Genomic DNA, 24,463 nt, shown 5'->3' on the forward strand with positions numbered 1-24,463 from the left:
ACCTCTTGAGGTAGCAATAACAATTGAGAGAAACATCAAACAGATTGAAATTCTTAAAATAGAAAGCTTTTGAATGAGATATATGTAGGTGACTTTGAAAAGCTCTGAAATATTCCTAGAAATCTGGAAGGCTATGTGCATACACAAGGCTGTGGACACAGCTATGAAAGAACTGAGAGGGCCCTAAGCTCTTCAACTCTGGATGAACTTGAAGTTCTGCACGAGTAGGGAATAAAAGTTAATGTAGACTTGTAAACTTCACGTCTGAACACTAAATCAGTGCCTCCCAAATCACGCAAAAACCTTGCTCAAAATCTGAAGGACTTGTTCATGCATTAAAAGAAATCTCTGTCCAATCATTAGCTAATCATTAAGCTAACTGAGCACAGACGTCAGTGACCACATTAAAAAGAATACAGACCGTAAAAGAATTAATCCAGGAAACCTGCTAAACAAGAAAACAACAAAAAAAAGACAATAACAACAAACATCAACGACAAACTTTTTAATGTTTAAATGTTCCGTTTTCAAAAGAAATAAATTATAAAAAATGTAGATAAATGATAAAGTATGGCTCATACTTGGAGGAAAAAAATCAATTGATAAAAATTTTCCCTGAGGATACCCAGATATTGGATTTACTAGACAAAGACTTTAAATGAGCTGTTTTAAATATGTTCAAAGAACAAAAGGAAACCATACCTGAAGAATTAAAGGAAAATATGCACCTGTGCCTGTCTCATAAATTTTTATTTTACTACAGATATTATACATTATATAATATTACTTATATATATAATTTTATATATTATTTATATAAACATATCATACTTATGTATTATAAATAATATATATTTATATATTATAAATATTATATAAGTATAATAATAATGTATTATTATATTATTTTCTTTTCCTTTTATGGAAAAGAAATGCCTCTCTTTGATCCTTTTAATGCTTTGTGCCTTGAATTCTGAATGTTGTTGATAGAGTTAAACCGTTTTCTCTTTGTTAGTATTTGCTAGAATCTTTTTTCTTATTTATTTTCCATCATCCTGTGTCACTTTGTATTAGACATGTGTCTACAAAATAAATTATAGCTTTATTTTTAATACAAAGAATTAATATTCTTTAAACAAACGAGTTATTGTTAATTTATTTGAACTTATTTCTGCCATCTTAGTTCATGTTTCATATTTACAATACTCTCTTTTTCTTTCTCATTTTTAACATTTCTGTCTGTTATTGGCCTGATTACATTTTCTTTGTTCCATTTAATTCTCTATACGTATAGAAGTTTTACAGTCTATTTCTAGAATGGTGGTTTGCTTTAAATTTTTAATACACATACAGGATTGGAATTTTTAATACATCAAGATTTAATCTGTTTTCAGTCTTCCTCTTATACGTAGCCTGCCATCTTGAAGCCAGATGTCTTTCCCAGATATGATACACTTCACTGAACTTTTTGGGGAGATACATTTTATTCATATGTCAGCAATCATTTATGCCTTTAAAATCCTCTTCTTCAAATCTGCATTTCAGTTCGCAGTGCTTTGCTAAGTTTGTACTTTGGTTCCTGACCTAGTAAAAATGGCAGTGAGATAAGAGGGAAATTTCTCCTCAACCTAGTGACATAGGTACTCAGAGCCAAAATTGTGGCAATTAATAAAAAGGAAAGAAAATGAGTAAGTAGGTTGTTTGACACACAAGTTTTTGGGTTAAGATAATTGCTTGCTAAATACTTAAAATTCAGCAGGAAGATGTTTCAAGGGAAATATATCTTTCCTGCAGGTTGTATATAAGGATGAAAGCGAAACACCCCTAAAATTCTAGGAAGTAACCCAAAACTCAGAGATTCAATATACATTTACCAAGGACCTTTGATAGTTCAAGGACTGTGCTATGGCTGGTTGTATGAAGTAAACAAAGCAGGCATGGTCTAAAGACTTTAAACAATAAGTACAGAAACAAATACATTTGTAACAGGATGCCCCAGCATACCTGAAATGTTTAGGGTTTTCTACTCTTTTCTATAAAGAGAGATGCCAAAAACCACAATAGAATCATGGAAGAAAGCATTTTCTTTTCCTAAAGAATAAGTTTTGGGACCTTGTAAGCAATGAACTATCCAATTCAGTTTCCTGGGGAAAGTTAAAGTAATTTAACCTTTTGGTTCTAAGGCTTGAGAAAAAATAGTTGTCTTACCTCTAAAGAGAGGATTCCCCAGGGAGAATGTTAAAATACATATAATTCCACATTCTCCACTCCCCTCCCATAGCAAATGCATGCTCATCTGAGTTACTGAAGGTACTTCTTTTCATTAGTGGAATTGATGCCTGTGCATACCTAGGCAGAACTTGCTAGATGTTAGTCCTTTGGAAATGTTTAGACTGAATAAAAGGCTGAGAACAGAAATTAATATAGCACTGTTTAGAGAGTATCAAATTAGCAAATCAGTGCAACATGAAATGGTGACAGGTGGGCCATGCCTTGCATTGATAAAAGATTTGCTTTCTGGGTGGGATTATGAAAATTGTGAAAACAGGAATCATGTATTTGTCGACATGAACAATTAATTAAACTAGTGTTGTTAGCAAATAATTAAACCAGGAAAACTAAAGCCAATTTCATTAATCATTTAAATTAATTATGACAATGATGTTAATAACAATTTGTCATTTGCATTTGTATGAACATTTTAGAAAAGAAATATGTGTGTATCAGAGACTTAGAAGTGGTGGCTCACAAGATGTAATATGGATCATAATCTCCTTGGGAGAGGAGACTTGTTAAAATGTAAATTATTGGGTCCCACCTCCAGAAATTTGAATTCATTAGTTGTGAAAAAGGCCCATGAACATGGATTTAACAACCTCTCCCCTCCCTGTACACACACACACACACACAGACACTCACACACACAAATGATCATTCTGATGCAATTTGCTGGGTAGATGACACTTGGAAAACATTGCTCAAGAAGTGAAGCATTGATAAAAATAAGAATTGTTATATTATCTATTGTCAGTTAGCATTTGTTTGAATATTTACTTTATATATATTTTATTTTAAAATGGTTATTTCAGTGTTAGATAATGAACTTTATCTATAGATGGTAGTATGAGTAAATCAATAAACAACATTATTACAAAAAATAAACTAATATAATTAAGTTAAAAAGAGTTCTAGATCTGTTTTCTAGTAAGACACTAAAATGGCATGATAGTTGATTCCCCTCTCCCAAAGTAACCACAGAGAAACTAGACAGGGAAAATACCAAGAAAAGAAGAAAAGTATAAAATTCGTCTAGGGTAATAGGGAGATTGTTGTGAAATGGTGGGTTTGGGGGGATCAATTCTAGACTTTAACCAGGACAGGGTTGACAGCCTGGGGTTATTGTGAGAGGGAAAGTAACAGTGGTGGAGCTAGAGTTCTGCTATTGTTTCCTCCCCACCATTGCCGTGGTAAAAAGAATGCCTGTCTACAACAGGGCTGATACAGAATTCTGGTGCAGGTGTCTGCAGGAGGCAGTTCCCGTTAGGGAAATAGTAGGACTTTGGGTCATCAGATTAGCTGGAGTGCCAAAAGTGGAGACTACAGAAGCCTCAGTACATGGCACATTTGCTGAATTTTGAAGCTATGTGGGGTGGGAAGCAAACGAGCTGGAATGGAAACCAGAGATGAATTGTACACGATCTCAGGAAACAAAGACCTTTCACGGGAAGTGACTCCAGCGAATATACCAGAACCACAGTAAACTGATGATCTGAAGCCAATTTTACCATGATGGTATTTTACTGATTTGGGGGAATTGGTGCTATAGACTAAGACTTCTGGCTTAGCAGGACAGAGGGCCTCTGCAGAGGAAGCTGAGTTTTCAGCCAGCACACGGGATAGAGAGAAAAGTAGAAAACTGTGAAGTCACAAATGAAGACATTTTTTAAAAAAACATTTACATAATTCTAAAACACTTCAGTGCAGAAAACTAAAAAGTTAAGCCAAAAATCTCTCAAAGGATCACAGTACTCGTGTCATTCTGCTGAGAGGGCAAAGACTAACTACAGGAAGGGCCCCAATGAACATAAGCATACTCTCATTGAAAAGCTTCAGAAGGCTAAGCCCTAATGACAGAACAAACCAGTGGTAGACTAAGCCTTATTAAAATGTCAACCAAGCACCCAACTCCATCTGCCTAGCATAAAAAAAAGGGAAAATTTTCTCAGGATGTGATAACATTATCAGAAAGATTCAATAAAATAGTAATAGCTATGCCAAGAAATAAGAGAATATGACCAGGCTAAGGAGGAATAAATAGACAATAATAAAAGAATAAAATGCAGTCCAGATATTGAGGTTATCAAAAACTTTAAAACAATTATAATTAATCCATTCAGGAGAATAGAGAAAAAGTTGTAGAAAACACATGAAAATATTGAGTTTCACCAGATACTTGGACTACACAAGGAAAACATATATAATGGAGATTCTAAAATTTAAAATATAATATCTGAAACTAGAAATTTATCTAATAGGTTTAACAGCAAATCAGAAGTAGCAGATGACAGGATTAGTAAACTGAAGGACAATGGAAACCCAAACCTAAAGCACAAAGAAAGCCTATCAAATGTGTAATAAGAATCCCAGAAGAAAAAAAAAAAAAGAATGGACCAGAAGAAACACTTGAAAAAGTCATAGCTGAGTATCTTCAAAAATCTTTAGGAATCCCTGGAAGGATCTATGAAAAGATAACCTATCCCAGGCATGTCACAGTAAAACTGCTGGACAGCAATGACAAAGAGAAAGTCCTAAAAGCAGTAAGAGGTGAGAAAAGACACATTACCTTCTAAGGAGGGATGATAAGACTAATGATGGAAGCTGGAACACAGTGCAATGATGCACGGTTAAGGAACTGAAAAGAAAAACTGCCAACCTAGAATTCTTTACCCAGTAAAAATATTCCTTACCTCCATGAAGGTAAAATAAAGAGGTTTTTGGACAAGCAGAAACTGCAAGAATATGTTGCCTGCAAACCTGCACTAAACATATAAAGCAATTAAAATTTTAGAGCTCTGCTATGTAAAAAGCTTGTAAGTCATCAGTCCTGTCCTTACAACAAGACAAAAGCTAAACATACTGAAAACCAAGAATTTTTCTTAGACTCATCAGAGAAATGGGGTCACAGAGTAAACTGCCACCCTGAAATCTGGAGAGAGTCACAGCTGAGATTGGTTTATCTGGAGCAGAAGCTGCTACAGCCACAATCTAATGGGAACACTTAAATGACAATTTTGATGAATTGTTGGAGGCTGAGAGTGCACTAGCTTCAGAGTGAGAAACACTTTGGGTTTTCCCTCTAGGAACCTGGGTTTTCCCTCTAGGAACCCTGCCAAGTTCTAATGGTAAAGCAGAAAAATTCCCACCTGTTTCTGGCAGGATGATGAAAATGGATGAAGGAAAGTATCCATTTTAAAACATATCCAGAGCATTCTCCTTAAAAAAGAACTACTCTCTAAGTGAAAATACTTTACCAGAGCTTTACCTCACCTTAGGAAACAGAAATTAGCCAATTCCAACCCCCTCTGGTTGTCCTGTCTCATGTTAGGGGTAGGTGGAGAGGGACTGAGAAACATTTTGAACATCATAGCCCCAAAACTCAGTCCCATTAAAAAACCAATTTTAATAAAAAGATTATAACAGGCTTCCTCTCCTCACTTTACCACTACATCAACAAGCCTACAGTATAAGAACAACGAATTGCAGCTGAAAGAACTGCAAGACTCAAATCTGATCAAGAAAGAGTTCTTAGAGAAATACAAAGACAAAAGGGAAGAAGAAAAGGACACTAGAGAAAACTGAAGCCTCTTCACCTACCTGTACAGCAAACATTAAAAACAGCCCAATTTTGAGCCAAATTAACATAAATCCTCACCCTTACAGCCTATTTATCTCAGATCCTATTATCCAATATACCACATCCAGTTTTTAACAAAAAGTTACAGGTATGCCAAAGAGAGGAGAAAATAGTCTGAAGATGTAAAGCAATCATACAAACCATACCCAAATGTGACACAGATTTTGGAAATATTAGACATAGAATTTAAAATATCTATGATTAATATGTTAAGGGCTTTATGGAAAAAGTAGACAACATGCAAGAATAGATGGGTAATTTATGCAGAAATATGGAAACACTGAGTCAAAAGGATATGCTAGAAATTAAAAATGCTGGAAAGAATGAAGAATGCCTTTCACGGGCTCATCAGTAGACTGAATAAGGAGGAAACCAGCAGTGACTTCGAAGATACATCACTAGAAACTTCCCAAAGTTAAATGCATAGAGAAGAGATGATTAAAAAAGAATATCCAAGAATTATGAGATTGTGGGGTGTTTACAAAAGGTGTAACATACGTGTAAGTGGAATACCAGAAGAAGAAAAGAGACAGAAGAAATATTTGAAGTTATAATGGCTGTGAATTTTTCAAAATTAATGACAGACACCAAACTACAGATCCAGGAATCTCAGAGAATACCAAGCAGGATGACTACCAAAAAATATAAAACTTAGGCATATCATATTCAAACTTCAGAAAACCAAAGACAAAGAAAATCTTGAAAGAAACTGGGAGGAGGTGGGGGTACACCTTACCTACTGAGGAAAAAGGATAAGAATTACATCAGATTTTCTCATCAGAAACAATGAAAGGAGGAAGAGAATGGAGTGATATATTTAAAATGATTGGAAGAAAAAGAGAAATACCAAACTAAAATTCTATATCCTTCAGCAATGAAGAGAAATAATGACTTTCTCAGATAAATGAAAATAAGTGAATTCATTGCAGTAAAACTTCCCTGCAAGAAAGGTTAAAAGAAGTTTCTCTGGGGCTTCCCTGGTGGCGCAGTGGTTGAGAGTCCGCCCGCCGATGCAGGGGACACGGGTTTGTGCCCCAGTCTGGGAAGATCCCACATGCCGTGGAGCGGCTGGGCCCGTGAGCCATGACCGCTGAGCCTGCACGTCAGGAGCCTGTGCTCCGCAACAGGAGAGGCCACAACAAGTGAGAGGCCCATGTACCACAAAAAAGAAAAAAAAAAAAAAAAAGAAGTTTCTCTGAGAGAAGGGAAATTATGTAGGTCAAAAACCCAGATCTGCATAAAGAGAGGAAATGTGTCACAGAAAGAATAAGTGAAAGTAAAATAAAGCCTTTTATTTTTTCCTATTTTTGAATTATCTATTAAATAACTGTTCAAAGTAATAATATTGATAGTAACAATATACTAGGTGATTATAGTTTCTGGATAAGTGAAATGAATGGCAGAAATCTTACAAGGGACGGGAGGGAGGAATTGGGACTACTCTGTTATAGTAGAGTAGTGTATATATGTATAGTATTATAGTATTAAAATGTTCTGAGATCTATTATAAAGTACCTGCACTACTCATGAAGTAGTATGGTGTTATTTGGAAGTGGAATTAGATTAGTTAAAAATGTATATTGCAAAGCTTAGGGCATCATCTAAAAAAATTTTTGGAGTATAGTTGATGTACTAAGAGAGGATAGAAAATGGAAACATGTAAAATACTCAGTTAAAACCAGAGAAGGAAGAAAATGGCAGAAAGATTTTAAAAAGAACAGTTATAATGAATAGGAAATGCTTAAAAACATGCTACTTATCAATCCAACTATATCAATGATAACTTTAAATGTGAGTGGCCTAAATTTGCCATTTAAAAACAGAGACTGTCAGAATGGGGCGTGGAAAAGGAAACAAGACCCAACTATGTTGTCTACAAGCCAAAAAGAAAAACCTGCTTTAATATAAAGACACAGGTTAAAAGTAAAGGAATGGAGAAAGATATTACATGCTAACACAATCAAAAGAAAGTTGAAGTAGCTATGTTAATTACACAATGCAGACTTCCAGAACAAGGAAAAATTATTAAGGGTAATGAGAGGTATTACACAATGATAAAGGGGTCAATTCTCCAAGAACACGTAAAAATCTTTAAAGTGTATGCACCTAACAACAGAATGTCAAAATACATAATTAAAAAACTGCTGGAACTGCCAGGAGAAATAGAAAAATCCACTATTACAGTTGGAGACTTCAACACCTCTTTATCAGTACTTCCAACAGTGAAAAAATCAGTAAGGATGTAGTTGAATTGAACAGCACCATCAATCACTTTGTTCTAATTGACGTTTATAGAATACTCCATCTGACAACAGCAGAGTACACATTCTCCTCAATCTCAAATGGAATAGACCACATTTCTGGGTTACAAAACACAGCTTGACAAATTTAATACAATAGTAATCACTCAAAGAATGTTCATAGACAACAATGGAATTAAACTGGAGATCAAGAACAGAAAAATAGCTGAAAAACAAACAGAAAAATAATGGAGAGTAAATAATACTCTTCTAAATAATGTGGGGGTCAAAGAAGTCTCAAGCGAAATTTTAAAATATTTTTAACTAAATGAAAGTGAAAATACACCTTATCAGAATATGTGGCGTGCAGCAAAAGCAAAGCTTACAGGGAAGCTTATAGCATTGAATGTATATATTAGAGAAGAAAAATATCTAAAATTTAAAAATCTAAGCTTCTATCTTAGGAAATTAGAGAAAGGAAAACAAGTTAAGCCAAAAGAAAGCAGAAGAAAAGAAAAATTAGGCAAGAAGTCAATGAAATTGCAAACAGGAAATCAATAGAATCAATGAAACCAAAAGCTGGTTCTTTGAAAATATCAATAAAATATATTAACCTCTAGCCAGACTAACCAAGAAAGAATTCTTCAGCAGAAGGAAAAGATTCCAAACAGCTACATGGAAACAGAGGAAACAGTGAAAAGCAATGAATGGTAAATAGGTGGGTCCTTATGAAAGTATATTAACTGCAAAAGATGATAATAATGTGTTGTAGAATTCAAAATACATGCAGAATTGACATGCATGACAATAGTAGGGCAAAAGAGGAAAGGTAGGTAAATAGGATTCAACCATTCTAGGATCTAAGCATTATCAAGGAAATGATAAAATTAATAATTTTATTAGATGCATTAAGCCACATATCTGTTCTCTAAAGTAGAGATCTTTAAAATGACCATTAAAAATAATGAAAGAATGTATAACCAATTAAAGATGGAAAAATAAAATAATTTAACATATTTTAGTAATTCAAAGAAAGACAAGAAGGGATAGAAAAGTGAACATAAGGAGATCAGTCACATATAAAGCAAATTGCAAGATGGTAGATATTGACCCAAGTATACCAATAATTAAATTTAAATGGAACAAATATTTCAATAAAAGAGTAAAATTATCAGACTCAATATTAAGAAATAGTATGGTAATTAGAAGTAAATTCTATGACACAGAACGTTTGAACCTAAAGGAATGAGAAGCATTATCAGAATTACTTGGAGATGTTTGGTAATGTTATCTAATCCATTGGTTAGAAATAAAAACCCTAAGTCTATGTGTGCACAATTACATATTTGAAAATGTATCAAACAAAACCTGGCAAAAGTAAATAGTGACCTAAACAAATCTACAATCATATTGGGAGATTTTATTGCATCTCTTTTAATAGCTAATAGGACAGCATAAGGAGTCATCCCTCTCAATTCAACTTATACCCAAAAGACAAAACTTGAAACTAGTGAGAAAAGTTTTCCCAAATGAAGAGTGATTATTTGTGGTTTTTCTGGTCTCTAGACCTCTGTAATCAAAGACTGTATCCATTCTCCTCCCTTGGAACATACAGGGCTTTATAACCTGAGATCTGACCTCCCATACTCATTATCTGACAGGATATCTGATAGCCCCAGAGGAAATGTCCTCAAAGAATAAAATAACAATCTATTTGAAGAGAATTATTTGCAAAGAAAAAGAACACACTGCATAAAAGTCCTTCAGAAATAGAAGCATCAGAACAAAAAAAATCAAAAATTTTAAATTAATCTAATAAAGTATATTAAAATATAAACAAGATATTTTTAATGTGAAGTAGAGTAAGACAACATTAAAAGAACAAAAAAATGATTTGAAAAATAAGATAGTCAACATAAAGAGCACAATGGTTATACAGATTTGAATTGATACAACTAAGGGAAAAAATTAGTAATTGGAAGACCCACTTGAGTATCCAGAAGGAAGAATTAAAAGATAAAGAATAAGAAAACATTAAATGTTAAGCTATCTGGAAAGTAGAATTAAAGTAGAATAAAAAAATACAGATAATAGAACCTCAAGGAGATCATAATAGAAATTGAAAGAAGGAAATTTTGTTTTTAAATAATAGAGAAGTATTCCCTGGAATTAAAAAATAAATGAAAAAAGTCATATTGCAAGCATTCCTAGATTGTTAAAAGTGACAAATTAGTGGGGAAAAACACCTGGGAATTAAAGAATGTATCAAAGACAACAAGAAACTTCTAAAAGCTTCAGAAAGAAGGAGCAGATCAAGGAAATCATCAGATCAGCAACACATTTTTCAACAACATCCCTGGAAGCAGTATGAAGATGGAACAATATTTTGAAGATATTGAAGGAAAAACTTTTGGACGTAGATGCTTAGACCCAACCAAACTAATTCACGTGTTACAGCATGATAAAAAATATTCACATGAATTCAAAACCGTAGCTTTTTCCAAAAAAGACTTGCACTGAAAATTGTTTTGGATAATATTTTTAAATAGCATTATATATATTTTTTTTTAATATTTTTTTATGTGAACCATTTTTAAAGTCTTTATTGAATTTGTTACACTATTGCTTCTGTTTTATGGTTTAGTTTTTTGGCCAAGAGGCATGTGGGATCTTAGCTCCCCGACCAGGGATCGAACCCACACCCCCTGCCTTGGAAGGCAAAGTCTTAATCACTGGACGGCCAGGGAAGTCCCTAAATAGCATTTTAAATAATAACATTTTTATTTTTCAATAAATCTATGAGATGCTACAAGAAATATGAAGAAGAAATTAAATATGTCAGTAAAGTTTATTTTCTTTAAAATCACAGTGAGCATAATAGAAAGAAAATATATACATATTACCCCAGAATTAAAATCTAGATCACATCAAACTAAAAAGGAAAGAAGGAGCGTGTGGCAAAGGGATGAGAAAGTTAGTAAGTATACCATCCTGTTTGAAGTGAGAGATAAGAGTTAAAGACAATAAGTAAAAATAAGTTTTTAATTAGACACAGAAAGCATGGAAAGAGAATAAACCAAAATATTAGAATTACATACAAATATACGAAGAATTAATCTGAATGTAAATTTTCTAAACTCACTATTCAAGACACATTTTCAGATTGGATTTAAAAAACGAACAAAATCAAGATATATGTTGTTTACAAGAAAAAGATCTAAAGCATAAAGACATATGAACACCTGAAACTTTTTAGTAAGTGAAAACATTCTATCAGACAAATAGTAACCAAAACTGGTTTAGGTAAATAACTATTAGAAAAGTGTACTTAAAATCTACTACTGCATACAAACAAGGTATAATCTGTCTTGGTATGTGCTACTATCTTCCAGCTTTTTGCCTGGAAACATTTTTGACCTGTGACACAGGGAAGTGCAACCAAAACAGCGGCGAGCAGTCTTACTGAGAGGAGGAGAGAGAACTCAGAGTTCTGGGAGGCAGAAGTAGCTGGAAATCTGCAAGGCAATGTAATGAAGAAGAGAGATCCATGCAGAAAAATGGCTCCAGAAATCTTCAAGTCTGTTCAAAGAATAACCAAGACGGTGTAAACTGCATATTTCACAGAGCTCACACAGAGCTGGACACGCGTGCATTCCAATCAGTCAAAATAGAGACTCCTTGGAGAACACCCTAGGAATTCAAGAGACCCTTGAAGGGGCATGTATTAGTAAACGGCTGAAATCCAGAGAAAAGCACTATAAATGCACCATAAGTCTGAAAAACAAGCTTTCAATGAAAAAATGGAAAATCTGAATAGCCCAATGTCTCCTTACAAAAATGGAATTTATAAGTAAAAAGACTTTCACAAGGAGATTCCATCCCAGGTGGCTTCAATAGTAAATTCTATGAAATGTTTCATAAGGAATAATACCATTCTAATACAAAATCTTTCAGAAAGTAGAGGAAAGGGGGACACGTGCCAACTCACCTAATGAGAAAGCATTACACTGATACCAAAACCAGAAAGCTATATTACAAAAAAAATTTTTAAGGGAGAAAGTTATAGTGCCCGCTTCGATAACACATATGCTAAAATTGGAAAGATACAGAGAAGATTAGCATAGACTCTGCCCGAGGATGACACACAAATTCGTGAAGCGGTCCATATTTTTTCAACTCTACTTCAATAAATTTTTTTTAAAAATAAAAAAAGTTACAAGCCAGTTGCATTCATTTATATTTAAAGGACACACACTTCCCTGAAACGCTATTTTATAATTGTCTCTTCGTTAAATATCCATATTTGGTGTCATCAGGGCAATGCAACATGCAAAATTATGGTTGAGTGAAGGGCAGGTGAGAAAAGAAGAATCAGTGATTTTAGGAAATGGTATATATGGAAGTTTGTGGCCACGAAATTGATATCTTTAAAATTCTTGTTACCTCTGATGTCCTAATCTTGTAATCCTAAATTAGATTGCTAAGTAATGTACAAGTATCTGCCCTGTTGCCTGAACAGCGTTCAAAGATTCTTTAGAAAGGAGATCTCGTCTCCAAGGACTCTCTTCTGCTCTGCCTTTTACTTAGCTTACAATTGTGTTTTATTTACCTTTCATTTCAACTAGTTTGTTTTTATTCACCAACTTAATAAGCATAGGGATCAGTTCATTTAAAAAATCTCCATTATAATTTTATCTTGAAATATTTATTATAGTTGTTATTGTTAGTTCATTTAGGCATGAGAATTCTGTTCCCCATCTGATTAAATGATTATCTGATCTTCTTGTTAGAACATTGGAGCATCTGCCTCCAATAAAAGTTCCGTGCTGAGTACTTATCACAGTTCCTTAAGGATAAAGTGGAACTTAAGCAAGTCTGAAAGAATAGGTTTAGTATTTTTATGCTTGCCTGCTATTAAGTATTTAATTATGGCAAAATTTGTCTGAAAATTGCTTTTATTATAATATACAACCTAGTTTAAAATTTGTGTGAGAAGTCCCTAAAGCTCTCACCTACCTCAGATTATTGAAGAATGCCACAATTATAGACGGATAGCTCAGGTGACAGCAATACCTCCTTAAAATCAGAAGTAAGAAATCTGATTATTTTTTTTACTCCTTTCTTTCTTCTTCTTTGTATTCCTTCTCCTTTCTTCCAATAAGATAGATATTTCAAAGTATGCATAGAGATATTCCCATGTATTTAATCCCTACTAAATAGCTTCTTAATGACTTTTCTGGCTCTGAACAACCTCCTAAAAAATACAGGATTTTGGTCATTCATAGCTGGGCCATCTCTGCAGTGTTATAGTAGTCTAAAAATATACCAGTATTTTTATTAATTTAATTTAATTTTTAAAATATTTAAGCATTAGTAAAAATCAGTTTTTAAATGTTGATTAATTGCACTGATTTTTCAGTACCTCATGTGCAGTGATACTGCTCCTTCAAGTAGAAATCAAGAATATTTCTTTACATAAGAACACATGCCACATCTATTTCTTCTTTGAAAATGCACCCTTAGCTGCCAGCAGAAGTTCCTCAGGGGTTTTAAAAACATCAATCAGTTTCACAGCTGGAGAGAAAATACTTTCTTAGAGAAGTTTTACCTATAAGAAGAATAGGCTTTGTCATTTTCGAAGGCACACAATGAGTTAAATTTAAGAAACGCCAAGAAATAGCTTTTCACTCACAACTGACTTTATTTGAAGAGAAAAAGAATAGAGTAGGCATAATGACTAAACACTTTACATCCCAGCTACTCTCAGGAAGCACACAGTGAACTGTGGTGATAGCCACCGGACAGGCTGTCTCTGGGGGACACTGCCCCTCCAATCCTGCAGAAAAGCCCTGATATACCAGTGCTTAGACAAAAGCACTTTATGACTCCTACTTCTCCCTGAGTAAAAAGGTATTTCAGTCTCAGGTCTGAGTCCTGACAGAAAAAGAAATCGAAAATCTCAAGTGAAGCATTGCCCTTTACTTATTTTATAACTTGCGTTTTATTTACCTTTCACTTAAACTAGATTGTTCTTACTCACAAATGTAATAAACACAGAGGTAATTTTATGAAGAGCTCTAGATTACAATTTTACCTTCAAATATTTATTATAGTTATTACTAGTTTAAGCAGAACCTGTAGTGAATTAATTATATCCTCTTGGCATTTTAAAGGAAAATATAGTTTTCAAAAAATGGATGATTATTTGACATATCTAATAAAAGCCTGGTTCAGAATAACTTTGTTTTTACCAGTATTTTAAATAGGATAATTTCCTTCCCTATGTCATTGTCACAATATTTTGATCAATATGCAGAAGAATCAAGGGATACTTTCAGTCAATTAAGATAAATGTAAGAATGTACTGATGAATAAAGCTCGTTCATTTTATATTGGTTCATACTTATGAAAGACAACCACTGTGCTGTGTAACAGTCGAGCTATTGCTTTTTAAAAAGTCTATAAATCTTTGTGCAAAAGTGCATTCATCTATGTGGCTAAAACATGAAATAATAATTTGGTAATTAACGTTTAATTTCACTCAAAGAATTGTTTTAAATAAACCCCAGAGATTTCCCTGAAAAAAAAAAATCTATCAAACTTGGAAGCCAAAAGAATGCTTTATTTCTTTTGTAACTTTAAATACCTTCTATGTCTGAAAATGGGATAAAATAGCACCACTTGTGAAGATGGATTAATGCTAATAAGATCTTTTCAGACTCTCATTTATGTTGATTGTATAAATATAAAGTTATGACTAATAAGAACTCAAGTGTACTCTGAAAGAACAACTTGAGACTTTCAGTTCCTTATTGCAAAGAATTGCTCATATTATTTGTCTTGTGTTATTTGTTCTGACTGGCTTTAGTCTTTGAAATTATCCATTTTATCCAGAATTTATTTGCCAGGATTCTCTTTAACATGCAAATGTGCTATAATTGTCATCATTTATTTAAATAGTTTACTTTTCCCATTAACAAAGAAGATATGGACTGAATTGGAACTAAAATTGGCTGATGATGAGTGAGCAGCCAGTGAGGAAGGGCAGGAAGAACAGCGAGTGCTGTAAAGAAAGAGAAAGGCTTCATTGAGCATCTATATGAAATGATTCTGGCCACTTCATTTTTAACCCTCACAGACATGTTGTCAGATAATCATCAGTTTCCAGTTTCAAAAATAATGGGGCTGGGGATGAAGATTAGGTAACTTGCCCCAGAGCTATGACATGTAAAGCCAGGTGCAGTTGACTCCAAGGCCTATGAGATGAGGAAACACAAGATTTTGACTTTTCTGCAGAGTCCTGCAGAGATGAGCAAGGACCATCTCCAATAAAATATGTGAAGTGGACAGAATTTTGATTCAGTATCTCAAGGCTTTTTTTTTTTACATCTTTATTGGAGTATAATTGCTTTACAATGGTGTGTTAGCTTCTGCTTTATAACAAAGTGAATCAGTTATACATATATTCCCATACCTCTTCCCTCTTGCGTCTCCCTCCCTCCCACCCTCCCTATCCCACCCCTCTAGGTGGTCACAAAGCACCGAGCTGATCTCCCTGTGCTATGTGGCTGCTTCCCACTGGCTATCTACCTTACGTTTGGTAGTGTATATTTCCTGTACCATGCCCCACATGTAAACATATCCGTTCTGACATTCACTCCAAGAGCCAGCAGAAATGCCTTCCCAGTCCTTTCTATTTCTTCCTGCCCTGTCCTCCACTATTCATTCATCTAATTGTTCCTTCATTTATGTGTGCATTCATTCACCAAATATTGAGTGTTTACGATGTCCTAAGGACTGATTTGGCACTGAGGCTACAAATGTGAACTAAAAGAACCCCATCCTTGCCTTCATGGAATTACCTCCTAATAGGATCTGAGAACAACTTTATGGAGATACTCTAATTACACAAATAATAAATATTTAAATTACAATCACCCCATTCTCCCCATGTCCATCATCAACCCAGTCGGTGTCATCTCTCAGGAAACAATCTGAAGACTCAAGTCAGATGTAAATCTCTAAATTTTATCCAACCACATTTTCATAAGAGTCTAGATACCACTTGAAAGTGCCAAGGGTAAGGGGAGGGGTAAGGAGTAGGGGAAGGAGAAGCGCAGATGAGGAAGAGCCTCTAGAGTAGGGCAGGAAAGGCAGTACTAATCAAAGGAGCAAAAAGTGATAGAAAATGCATGCATAATTGGCCAGGGATGAAAGAAAAAGGCAGAAATAGAGATCACCTAGAGAAGTGGATTAAGGAAGAGTCCTGATTGGCAAAGTGAGCTATGTAACATCTGTCTCTCTGCAAGACTCTAAGCCCCTTGAGGGAGGAACTGGGCCTTTTTACCATTTCCATGTGCATCATCACCGTGTCACGTAGCATTCTGTCTTGCACACAGTCTGCATTCCATAATACTTGCTGAAATGAAGGAAGAAAGGAAGGGAGAAATCCAACATGTTGGCCTAATCTGACTTATTAATTTTTTTTTTTTTTTTGGGGGGGGAGGGGTGGCCTCTCACTGCTGTGGCCTCTCCCGTTGCGGAGCACAGGCTCCGGACGCGCAGGCTCAGCGGCCATGGCCCACGGGCCCAGCCGCTCTGCGGCATGTGGGATCTTCCTGGACCGGGGCACAAACCCATGTCCCCTGCATCGGCAGGCGGACTCTCAACCACTGCGCCACCAGGGAGGCCCTGACTTATTAATTTTAAATACTACATGGTGATAACCGATAGGCAAGTTGTTAAGTGCATATAGCTCCAGGCCTTCTGACCGTGCCGCAGCAGCAGTGACATGAGGGATCTGCTTGTGGTTTTCAGCTCTTTGGCCTATTTTCTGTGATAATGACAAAGTCCCTGAATTAGCCAGTGCTAAGATTTTTTAGCCATGGACTCAGCAGAGGAACATGAATGTCTATCATATGGAAATTTCATAAAGCCCATGTCTGACACAGGTACCTCTTGACTCTCTACACTGATTTCTCAGAACTTTCATATGCCCAGCTGGATACGGCACATTTAAATCAGGCTGACCCACTCAAAGGCACACTAGCCTTGCTGGAAGTAATCCCTTTGGTACTCTCCCCTTTCCAACAACCTCTCCTTCCCTGTGCCAATCCAGTACACCCCTGAGTTCTGACCTTTTTACTTGGCCTCTTGTCTCAAGCCCCATGCTCAAGCATTGCACAGCACATAATTCAACTCTCATCCTTGGACCGTAGTACTCTCCTGAACTTGCCCTTCCGTTCTTCCTGCTCTTGGTTGCTCTGGATAATCCAATAATGTATAACCCAGGGCCTATTCCTGGAACTGCATTTCAGCCATGGTGACCTGATATCCTGCTCAGACCTACTCTAACTCCTCAGGAAGAGGAATTAAACTCTCACGTGACTGGGCCTCTGAATTTCCTGCCTATGTGGATGAATAGCTTGAATCTTGAATTTCGTTTGGATTCTACTGTTGGATTCTCTCACCATGTATTAAGCTCATCCCTGCCTTTGTGCTCAAATACTCACTTTTTCATCTTGCTCCCTTGATCTCCTCAGGTTTGGCTTAACTGTTAGGTCAGCTTGAGAACAGGTGTCTGGCTTTTCTGTCAGAATTTTTCGCCACCGTGGAGTCCCTCTGCTTCTTAAACTTTCTGCCTTCACACCTTATGAAAATATCTGGAAAACCAATTGACTGTCAAGTTGAGTAGAGTTGGCCAATAGGATTTCTTGTACCTAAGAATTTCAGACTTCCCTCATCTATCCAGAAGTATTTAAGAAAACTTCAAATCAACCAAAGCAGCATCTTTAGAAAATCTCTTAGATCTTGAGGATTCAGCCTAATCCTCCCAGGAAAACTTTAGCAAAATATACAGAGTAGTTTCTACCATTTTAGAAGAATATGAATATGAGGCTTTAGCCTGAGAAAAGTGCTTTATAACTAGAGGAAGAAAGAGAAGCCCTGTGCTGTCTCTTCTCTCAGATGGTATCTTGTGATCCTCAGATTAAAAAAAGATATAAGAGAAATACCAGAAATTATCTCTTTCATGACTTTCAGTGTTAGTGAGTTGAATGTTGGCCTGAATGCCTCTAACATCATTGTTGTCACTTCTCTCTCTCTGGGGATGCAGGAAATGGAAAAGAATTGACTCAGTGCAGCGGTTACTTATTTCAGTGAGGCTGGTACAAATTTATCAAGGTGCAAAAATGTCTTCTTGTCCTAACTGACATCAGAATTAAGATGTCTAAATACTTACCTGAAGGACTGTATTAATTAAGACATATTTGCTTAAAAAAGAAAAAGAAATAAATGCATATTTATCCAAAAGAATCTTTTATTTTGAATTCCAGAATATCATCATGCCAGTGGACAAGTTACCATTTCTTCAATATATATCCATATATATATATATATATATTTCTTTATTGCCTAAGGGGAATGTTATGTCTCCTTTTCCATTGAATAAATGCATATTTGGTTGTGTTTATATAAGAACAGAAGAACTTTGGGGCAGAAAAAAAGGAGGGACTCAAGGACAAGTGTGACTTTCTGACTTAAGATTTACAGTCTTTCCTTGATGTGGAGACAGTCATGCACGTAAATCTTTGAGCACTAAGAAATGAATCTATTCCCTATGCTCTGTGTTGGGGGGGCGGGGAAGAGAGCTCAGCAAGAACAGATGTGGCCATTCGCTCAGTTACCCAGTGAAAACAAGTAATTGCCATGGCAACTGGAGGATATCATGGGGTACACAAACTGACCTCTAAGACTCAGCGTGCTTTATGCTATAAGAATTGCATATGTATACTTGTTTGTGATGTAGATTTCCTTCCTACGTGAGAGTACTACAGCGTTAAAATACTAATTTTTCCCTGCCTCTAATACCCTCTGGTTTTATTTTGATCTGAACCTGAAAAGAACACTGGAAAGAACATGTAGTCCTTGATGTCAGAACTACAAAAATATACTATTAAAAGATGTAAATAAATGGTGAACTACCATAAAAAGATGAAAGGACGCCTACTTACAAAGAACTCAGGGAATAAAAAGCTCAGGTTATGCTTGAGAGCATTTCAGCTCCCCTTTAAAATACGTACACACCGATCCAAAGCTGTATTCTTAGTTGTATTTGTTTAATCTCTGTACCAACCACAGGTTATTTCAGCTAGAAAAGCAACAACAAAACTGAATGGATAAATTGATTCCTGTAGCAAATGGATGTGTATGTACGGTGTAGATGCACTGAAGGTAAAAGTAAGTAGTTAAGCATATGCAATGTTTACTGCTCTTCCTGTTATAGGAATTTGTTGTAAACATACGACAAACATAATTACACTGTAATTATTCTGTGGTCAACATTCTCCATATTATGAACAATATTTAAAACTTAACTTTTGCACGTGGAAACCTGGGATTAGTTCAGCCTTACTAGAGAATTTCTCTAAATGAGAGAACAATTTTCTAGGCGCTGAAATTGGTAACACTTCTACAAGTTAGATTTATTTCCAGTCCCTGCTACCTGCTGAGTGGAGTTGCCAGGAAGAGCAATGATGTGGTGTGTGTGCCCTTCTCACTTGTTTAAAGAGCCTAATTGAATCGCCTTCTTACCTTCCCCCATTACAAAGAAAGTTGGTATTATTGAAAATCTGAGAACTGACTGTCCAATGTTACTCATTTCTGGAAGGAAAGGAAATATGCTAGTTAGGAATACCATTAACTCTAACTCTGAAAAGTGAAATTCATCTATTTGCTCTTGGAGCTGCTTTGACTGTGGTTCAGTGGAAACTACCCCAAACTAGTAATAAATAGGCATTGATTCTGGCTGCATGTCCCCATGGATACTGGGTTTTTGTTCACTACATTCTCTGGATTTTAGTTCCAGACTGTGTAAAGCAAGAAAAAGATGATCTCTAAGGGTCCTTTCAGTGCCAAAACATAGAAACTTTGGGAAACTAGTCCTTAATCAGTACCCTATATAGTTCCATATCTTTTAAGAATTCAAAGCTCATTGATGTCATTGATCGAAGAAGCATAGTAATTACAATTATTCCCAATGAGGTCAGTTTTCCAAATATATTTTTCCTAAAAGTTAAATATTACTTCTCAACTTGAATATTAAATTAGAGTTATAAGTCAAGGAGAATTGGAACACAAATTATTGATATTATACTTCTTAGTCAATCAGAAGAGACATTATAATTAACATTTTTAATAATTAACAAGTTTTATATATATAATCAAAGTTAAAAGATAAGCAACATGCTAAAAGATATTTGCAACATATTAAGTAAAGATACTATTTAAATCTATAATACTTAAAGAACTCATGCAGATAAACAAGAAAAAGACAAAAGATGCAATAAAATATAAACAAGATATGAATAGGGAAGTCACAAAAGAGAAAGTCTGAGTATCAGAAACAGTGCAACTAATACCATAAGAAAATCTCTCACTCATTATGCTGATAAATGTTATATGTCTACCATCACTATATATTGACTAATAAATAAGGATACTGAAACTTCATTCAGAGCTTGTAGAAGTGTGCATTGGTATAACCACGGTGTTCAACACTTTAAGGGAATCTAGTCACGTTGGAAATATCCATACCCTACAACACAACAAGTGTCATGATGTCTATCCTAATAGAAAAATACCTCCAACAGGGTCATAAAGAGACGTATACAAAGTTGTTCACTGAAAAATTGTCTATAACAGCAAAAAAAAATGGCTGTCAGTACAGAAATGGGTTTAAAAATGTAGAAGATTAGCAGAATGAAATAGTGTGCAGTAGTAAGTTAAATAAAACAAGTCTATACTTTGGCGATTAAATAATAGCCATTTATATAAAATTTTTGAAACAGCTACAAATTGTATTTTATTCATTGATGCACTTATATATGTTGAAATATAAAATAAGAACTGATAGAACATATATCAAATTTTTTTTTTTTTTAAACATCTTTATTGGGGTATAATTGCTTTACAATGGTGTGTTAGTTTCTGCTTTATAACAAAGTGAATCAGCTATACATATACATATGTTCCCATATGTCTTCCCTCTTGCGTCTCCCTCCCTCCCTATATCAAATTTATAATAGTGAAGAGTGGAGGGAATGGGAATGGTGGACAATGGAAATTTTTTTGACAATGGAAATTTTAACTGTACTTATAATTTTTCTTTTATTAAAATTTATGAAGCAAATAACACAAAATGCTAGTATTTATTAATTTCTATATGTACTTGTCTGATATTTCTGTGTACTTTTCTCTATTTTTAATTTTTTCAAAAATAATTTTGGAAATATGTGGTGTATAAGAACATCTAAGTACTTATGTACTTTTAAGTAAGTATGAATATTTAGGAATCTAAAAATATACTTGATTGAATCAGTCATAGAATCTATGCTAAATTCTTATGTATTGGTTGATACTATTAATTTTTGACCATACAAGTGACAACAAAAACTAAATGAACACACTGCCCCTTTACTTAATTTAATGCAGGATAGAATGAGTTCATTCAACAAAATTAATGAGAATTAAACATTAGCATGAGATACAAAATCTAAAGAGTGCCAAGAAAGTGTCAGAATTCTCAACTGCACTGAGATGGGAGAGGAGCTATAGGATAATCTTCCACATATTTGCACATTAAAAAGAGTACCTACAACCTGAGGGACCGAAGAATTAGTGTTCTGATAAATGAATATTTCAGATTTTTATAGTATTTCAAACTTAAAGAAGTGATAGATGTGTGACATTTACATTGTCTAAGAAAATGTAGAGAGAAATATTGCGATCCTTTGTAGGGTATTCGGATATTAAAACAGCAAATGTTAAAGTTGTAATTTATATATTAAAACAGTGAAAATTACAGCATTTCTTGGACGTTATGCCCTTCAAAATAATCTGAATAATGTACCTTTAAAAAGCAAGGAAACAATTACCTGTACTTTGTGAAGAATGATAAACAAAATGACAAGAGGTGGGTGGAAGCCCCGAAGATAGCTTTAAACCTTTCTGGCTTTAAGAGCTTACCTTCAAAAAGTTATAAACCATTAAGTAAGCAAGGTGGGGAAAAGTCCAGCAGATCCTGTCAATAGGGCAAGGTTTTTACTTTCCTGATTATCTGAAACCAGAACCAATAATCTTATTTATAATGTCAGTAATAATCTTATTTATAATGTCAGTAATCTTATTTATAATGTCAGTAAGAGTTTCTCTGAATCAGAGTAGTCTATTTACAAAAAAGTGTACTTATCTGTGAAGGAGCCTGTTTTCAAATTTGGATCTTAAAAGAGTAAATATAAGCCTGTTTTCAAATATGGATCTTAAAAGAGTAAATATAAGGTTTCCATAATTGTAACAGAGGAACCAGGATAAAACTCAGAGAGCAAAAATTAGTAGGGTTAGAAAAAAAGAGGAGCTGGAAAATAAAAATTAAGTGGGGATAAAATAGAGAGAAGTGGCTTGGGAAAGAATCCAAGCAGGGAAGAAAGGAGTAAAATATCTGGGAGAAGAGAAAGGAAAAATGTCCAATAAACCTGGGCTTTGTTGACTTTATAAGTAATTGTGGAAACTGTCTTGTCTTAAATGGATGTAGCTACTATCTGGGAAGAACCCGATCTTCAGCTAATCACCCGTGCAGCGGAGTACTTTTTTCTCCAAATACTTGGGAGCTAGTGAGTTAAACTACATTCTGAAGAAAAGGAAAAAGAGGATTCACTGTTCATTATAGGACTTAAATTTAGTCTAAAGAGACACCCCTCACATAAAAGTGTTAGGCCAGTGATTCAAGCAGGAATTTCTGTAAGGATACTCTCACCCTTTAGTAGCTACAAAATAAACATCTCCCTAAAAGCCCTACAATTCAAATCTACTTGTGCTGTGTTTAAAGTAGAATTAAATGTAGTTGAAGTAGTTCAGAAGTCTTAGAGGATTCAGGTAACTTTTTCACAAAAGAATGAGTTTATTCCATCATAGAAATTAACAGCAAAAGGTAAATAATATTTGAAGATTTTGGTTAACATAGGAGAAAATAATCATTCCAGATAAGGAAAGAATGCCAAGAAATAAAATTGCCTAAATCTCTTTCTAGAATTTTATTCATTAAACCAATAGGGGGAAAAAGTCCTTCCACGTTAAAGTTACTTGTTCTAAGACAGTGATTTTCAAACTTGAGCCTGCATCAACATCAACTGGAGAGCTTATTAAAACATAGATTCCTGGGTTCCACCCCTAGAATTTCTAATTCAGTAGATGCCGGGTGGGGTGGAGAATCTATTCCCATGTGCTGTTGCTCCAGGGACCTCACTTTGAAAACCATTGATGTATGAGATGCACATAGTTAAACATGGTCAATCTTGTAATGGAAATTCTAAGAATTTTACCTAGATATTTTAACAGAATTTTGTTTTTTCCTGTTTCTAGCCTTCTACTTTTTGGTGGTGATAGTGCAGGGAACCAGAGGGACACCTAGACAGAATATCTGAAGAGTAAGATAATTCTCCTCATTGAAGGTTATTTCTCAATAATTTAACACAAAACATTTTACATTTCCCTGGTCTTACACTGGTTATGGATTAGGTGAAAAATATCAGGTGATCCAGGTAAAATACAAAATCTAAATCCAAAAGTATATTCTCCACTACCCCTTCTCCAAATGCTACCCTTCAGACCCTTGGAAATTAATGGCGACTTTCAACCAGTAATGTGCTGGGGCTGAATCACATCGGCCCGTGAGAGCTGATTGTTCACATCTCTTCCCAATTCTGAGTTCAGTGATAACCATGTCAGAAGTTTGAAATTAGCCATGGTGAGAATATTTACAGAACAGAGATGGCAAACCCTACAAATCAGGATTTCTGGTTTCCTAGAGAGCCAATTGTTAAACATTTGCCAGCACAGGACTTCTTCCAACTCAACCCAATAGTACAGCATGTGTTTGTGGCAAGTCAACAGGTTTCTGGACTGATTGTCCAGAGGATGTCCCTGTTCCTTATCTGTGTTCAGAAGAGTTCATAATATTTGGCGAAAGTACATATGCACTCCAACTAATGCACTGCTGAGCCCTGCCCAGCGGTGCTAGAAATATCAGGAAAACTCTCCCCTGAAGCATTTGTCGATTCAGCAAAGGGATGGTAGACGATCTAAATTAAAGAAGCCAATGCCAGATGTTTGTTTTATGCATGTAGCAACAATTTATCCCCAGACCATTGAATGAATCAACTTTATTTTACACAGAAGCACTTAAGTTTATAGGAAAAGCTCAGCAATACAAGCAATATGATCTTATGTCCTTAACCTCTTTTAGATCCTTTGT

At 34.9% G+C, this 24,463-nt stretch overlaps 1 non-coding gene across 1 annotated transcript; it reads left to right on the top strand.

Annotated features, from left to right (window-relative positions):
- Nucleotides 1–12,219: 12,219 nt before the first annotated feature.
- Nucleotides 12,220–12,326, top strand: LOC112408368 (U6 spliceosomal RNA). Its single transcript, XR_003004937.1, has one exon. It is a non-coding gene; the product is annotated as a U6 spliceosomal RNA (small nuclear RNA).
- Nucleotides 12,327–24,463: the final 12,137 nt, after the last annotated feature.

The sequence above is a fragment of the Neophocaena asiaeorientalis genome, unplaced genomic scaffold (assembly GCF_003031525.2).
Source record: "Neophocaena asiaeorientalis asiaeorientalis breed wild unplaced genomic scaffold, Neophocaena_asiaeorientalis_V1.1 scaffold126, whole genome shotgun sequence".
In the NCBI taxonomy this organism is placed as follows: Eukaryota; Metazoa; Chordata; class Mammalia; order Artiodactyla; family Phocoenidae; genus Neophocaena; species Neophocaena asiaeorientalis.